This window comes from Lactuca sativa, chromosome 6, assembly GCF_002870075.4.
Source record: "Lactuca sativa cultivar Salinas chromosome 6, Lsat_Salinas_v11, whole genome shotgun sequence".
NCBI lineage: Eukaryota > Viridiplantae > Streptophyta > Magnoliopsida > Asterales > Asteraceae > Lactuca > Lactuca sativa.
The window spans coordinates 118,552,340-118,558,034 of NC_056628.2; the positions used below are offsets into that span (position 1 = coordinate 118,552,340).

General features: G+C 35.4%; 1 long non-coding RNA gene across 1 annotated transcript; it reads left to right on the forward strand.

Moving 5' to 3' along the window:
• The first annotated feature begins 4,170 nt into the window (after positions 1 to 4,170).
• On the forward strand, positions 4,171 to 5,487 carry LOC128126628 (uncharacterized). Its single transcript, XR_008224596.1, has 3 exons — positions 4,171 to 4,265; positions 4,888 to 4,954; positions 5,325 to 5,487. It is a non-coding gene; the product is annotated as an uncharacterized LOC128126628 (long non-coding RNA).
• Positions 5,488 to 5,695: the final 208 nt, after the last annotated feature.

The window sequence follows — 5,695 nt, forward strand, 5'->3', positions numbered from 1 at the left end:
TTTGTTCAAAAAAAAATATTGGGACAAAAGTGTAACTTTTCCCAAAAGTTTGGGACTTTTTTGAAGATTTCCCATTTACTTTTTGAATCCTTACAGAATATTAGCAAATTCATTAAAATTAGTTTTTCCGTGATTTTACCAGAAAAACCAAAGAAAAAACAAAATTGTTTAGAAGAGAATAATCACATGTCTCCTAAATCGATTGTAGTAGATTAAATATTTTGTTTAGCAATCGATTACTAATCGATTATGCAAAATATGAAGCGGCAAATAGACATGACAAACGTGTCGTGTCATGTCGGGTTCGTGTCGTGTCAAGACATTAAACGGGTTGAGAGTGCCTGACTCTAACCCGACCCGTTTAATTATTATGTCGTGTCGTGTCAACTCGTTTATTTTCGTGTTGATTTCATGTCAGGTTTCGGGTTATGGTTTAAATCTTATACATATGTTGTGTCATGCCGGGCTGAAACATTTTAAAGGTTGAAAAGTAAGAGTCATGGAGGAAAAAAATGAAAAAGTGAAATGCTATAGACTTGGGAGGTGGGAGGTGGAACGGAAAAAAAAATTATACTCCCTCCGTCCCATATTTATTGTTTATTTTTTAACTTTTGAAGTTTTTATTTTTCTACTTTGAACTTAAATATTTTTATTTATGTTATAAATTACTTGATAAAACTTATAACAATGAAAAGACATTTAAAACACAATCCCTTCATATATTTTGCATTAAGTCTTATATATCAAAAACAAAAATATTTAAGGTCAAATTTGAAGAATAAATACTTCAAAAGTCAAAATTGGACAACAAATATGGGATAGAGATAGTAGTAAGTTTAGAAAGCAAAATGGAAAGAGTTAGAGTTAGGAAGCAAATGAGATCGGTAGTGAGGATGAGTAAAATTAAGTCACTTTAGAATTTAGAATTTTACTTTTACTATATATATATATATGTATATATATATATATATATATATATATATATATATATATATATATATATATATATATATATATATATATATATATATATTGCCTTCCTTGGATGTGGTAGCCGTTTCTCAGGCTCCCTCTCCGGAATCGAACCCTAATTCTCCGTCACCCGTCACCACCATAGTAGGCCACTATCCTACCATCGAAAGTTGATAGGGCAGAAATTTGAATGATGCGTCGCCGACACGAGGGCCGCGCGATCCGTCGAGTTATCATGAATCATCGCAGCAACGGGCAGAGCCCGCGTCGACCTTTTATCTAATAAATGCATCCCTTCCAGAAGTCGGGGTTTGTTGCACGTAATATATATATATATATATATATATATATATATATATATATATATATATATATATATATATATATATATATATATATATATATATATATATATATATATATATATATATAAACGGGTCATCTTCGAGTTGAAAGTCTTGACCCTAACCCTACCCGTTTAATTATCGTGTCGTGTCGTGTCAACCTGTGTACATAAACGGGTCGAAATCTCTGACCCTAACCTGCTAACTTCGTGTCGGATTCGTGTCGAGTTGTCGTGTCGTGCCAGATTTTGCCAGGTCTAACGGCAAAGAACCAAGTCGTTAATAAGGATATCAGTTATGAAAGAGATTGCAAATGAACATTTTAATAATTTAGTTACAATCTAGTTTACATATAATGTTTTTAATTTTTAAATATACTAATAATTATTAAATTAAGTATTTTCGTATATATGCAAGTTTATAAGTTTGATAAGGATATACATGTAATTTGAAGTTTTATTAGGATATAAACGAAATTATAAAAGTTTATAAGGATACAAACAAAATTCTACCAAATTATTTTAAATTAGTAACCCCAAACACCTTTAAGACTAATTAGTATGGTCAATAACGTTGTGAGGCCAAATAAGCATCACGAACCTTTTAATCTCCACCACTTTTTTAGGGGGTTATGTTCCGGCGTTTTTGTGACCCATACCGGATAGTCTATGCACATATTTAGGAGTAAAGAGGAATTAAGCCCAATTAATGGGGTGTTTGTTTTAGGCTTTTGGCTTATTATTAAAGACTTATTTTTTCTGGCTTATTATTTTTTTAGTGTATGTCATATTAAGTTTCATGAGTTGGAAAATAAACAGAAAAATGACATGGTTAAAAATAAACTAAAACAAACACCCTTAATTCAAAGATGTTTTTTTTTTCTATGGCTTCGCTAAACATATTAAATAGTTAATAGAGTTCTTTACTAATCTAACTAATTAGATAAAACACACAAAAAAAAAATATCACTAAAGAAAAATTCACCCAGTACAATACCATAAAAAATGACTGAATGAAGCAGTCAAACAAACAATAGGACTAGAATATAAGAGAGGTTAAGTAATCAATTAAAATTAAATACAGGACAATACTATAAAAAACAAATAAAGGATATCAATTTAGATTCTAGAAGCTATGTCTAAAACTCAAAATACAATTTAACTTTTTTAAGGGCAAATATAATAAACTACTTTTTAAATCTATTTGCTGGGTTTTTTTAAGAAAAAAACAAATAAAAGACAAAAAGATGATAGACAATAAAAGTAAATTAATTGGAACTCGGAAGTTATTACTGTATTCCTCGTAACTCTGAAACATAAATGCAGAAATAGAAGCAAACGGAGATGGCAAGTGGCGACCGAAGTCCGGCGAAGCTGCACAAATGGTAGGCTAGAAGCATCAGAGTGAGAGCGAACATAACTGATTGCGATTATCTTTTTTTCTTACTATTTTTTTAATTACATTACATTTTTTTTAAGATCTAAACTCTTGTTAGCTTTATCCAAATTTCTTGGGGTCCGATAGTAGTATTTATCCACAAACAATTAACTAATCTGCAATTTTTTTTTTGAATATACTAAGCTGAAAAACAAGGGGGCCATGGTCCCTAGTGGCCCCTTAAAAGGGTCGGCTTTTTTCGGGTTAACCGCCTAAGTCAATTTCGTAAAGAAGCACCATGAAGCTCTGACTAAAGTTCTATATGAAAATAATGTTGGGTTCAATGAGAAGAATGTTGATATGAAGGACTGAAGGTGACCAAGAGAAGAAAACAAGTAATTCAGATGTGAAATTGGTGGGACATAGGAGTGATATGGCATCTTTGCAGATAGGTAAATTTTATTCAAATGTATTTCATGGAATTGATACATACTATATCAGAAGACCCTGGTGTTTGTGCTGGAATATGCCCTTTAAAATTCCTAGCAATTATTTCTTGGTGGATGAATCCAATTGATGATAGTTGTGCTAACACTTTTGTTCTAAAGCCATCAGAACAATATCACGGGGATTCTATAATATTGCTTGCATAAGTGGCAATAGAAGCCGGTTTTCCCAACACTAATGACATTATGAACGCCTTTTGTGATGATAAAGAGATTAAGACTAAATCATCTGATGGGTCGAACACTATCAAGATGTATATATACTCAAGAGAATCAACCAAAGGGAATCGTATTCAGTCTTATATGGGAACTAAAAATCTTGGCATTGTGATGCCTGATGCAGACATTGATGCTACTTTAAAGCCTTGGTTGCTGTAATGGGAAAATGAGTGACGTAAGTCTAATTATTAGCAAACAGACAAAGGAGCGAGTGTGCAGCGTGGAGTTGAAAGTGGGGCTAAACTACTCCTTAAGATATGGAATTCTTTCATCGTTGCTATATTATACAACATTTCTATCCACCATGAGGACAAGTGGTTCTTTCACGCTGGGTATTGCTATGTATTCACTAAATCAACCCTTTCCAGAAAGGGTTGTGAAATCATCATAATTCACTAAATCAACCCTATAGTGGAATGTAACATCCCGAAATTCAGGTTCAACCATTTAACCCTTCTTCTTTTCCAAGTTGTCATGTTAGGTCCCTTTATGTAAATGCTAAGCTTGTGAGTATGCTGCGCGTACTCACAAGCTTATTTTGTATGCGGATTCATCCGGGTACGCTGGGCGTACCTAAGGTTACGCCGGGCGTAACCGGCCCAGATGCAAAACCCTAATATGACTTGAGGGCTATAAAAGGAATGAGATGGTCTTGTCTCTCAGCCACCATCTCACAGAAAGAAACCCTAAGAGAGTATTCCCTTCGTCCTTAGCTTGTGTGTGAGTGTTCTAAGCTTCAAAGTGCCATTTCAAGGTGGTGAAAGAGAAGAGGAGGCCATTGTAGGAGCTAGAAGTTGGTGGACAAGAGTAAATCTGAGGTCTACAAAGGTTGGAGCTTTTTCCTGAGGTATAAAGTTCAGAACTTGCCTTGTTATTTGTGTTGTGTGCTTCTTGGACCAAATTCTAGGGTTTTTGGTCCCAAGATGGAGACTTTATGAGCAAATAGTCTCCATTGTCCTAGATCTATCATATTTCAGGACTATATGAGTTGTATGTTCATAAAAATGCAATCTTGGACGTGAATGTTAAGCCATGCATGAGATCTAGACTTTTGGAGGAGAAAGGAAAGGTGTTAGAAGGTGTGGGGACCTTTATAGCCATGAAAAGGCTTAAAGGTTTCGAATTTATGGATTAAGAGGTATTAGAATGGCTAGATCTGGAATGTGAGATCATGTCTTAATTGTTTAAGACACTAAAATGAAGAAAGTAAGAAATTGGGATTTACGCTGGGCGTAATCCCAGTACGCGCCGCGTAGGGGATTGCGTTCCCCGATTCTGGAGTGCAAGGGTACGCCCCGCGTACTGCTTGCTGTTGACTTTTGTTGACTTTTAGGGTTTTGGTCAACATGTGGACTTTTGAGTCAGGGAGGGGTAAAATGGTCTTTTACCCTTTTGTGGGATTGTAGAAAGGGGTGTAGTATAGCCTTGAGAGCCGTTAATGATTTGGAATGATTATTTGTTATGATTAGGCGAGGCTAGGTCGTTGTTTCGAGATTCAAAGATATCGAGCACGTGAGATACTAGATATCATACGAGGTGAGTCTTCTCACTATACTATACCTGGAAGGGTACCTATATGTGACCGGAAGGTCTTGTATGCTATGAGATATATGCATTGTATGCTATGGGTTGCTTGTTTCGTATGCACTATGTATGTGATATGTATGCTTTGCTTGATATGGGCCGGAAGGCATTATGATATGGGCCGGAAGGCATTATGATGTGGACCGGAAGGTCAGGGAGTTATGGACCGAAAGGTCGACACGGGTTAGGACGGAAGTCCCCTGAGACACATGGACCGGAAGGTCGTGTGGAGTATGGCCTGGAAAGGCTTATGTGTGTAAGTAGTATATTGGGGAACTCACTAAACTTTTTGCTTACAGTGTTTATGTGTAATGTGTTTCAGGTACTAGTGAGGACCGTGGGAAGGCACCGACATGACTCGTACACACACACACACAAGCGGATTTGGATATGTTTGATCTTGGGATTGATATGTTTTGTATTATGACCATGTTACATTAGATTTTATGGTTTGTCTCGAATGAAATTATGTTTTAAGGAAATGAAATTTTTTTTTGAAAATTTACGTTGTTACAAGTTGGTATCATAGCCTTGGTTTGAGGGATTCAGATGCACCTTCGAGCGTAACTGAACTCAAACTGAGGATTTGAGAAAATTTTCAAACGATAAAAACTAATTTTTCTAAAAAGCAAGAGATTTTGAGACAACTAGAGTGGAGCAGTGTGTACGGTCAGCCAGCGCCCGAACGGTGAA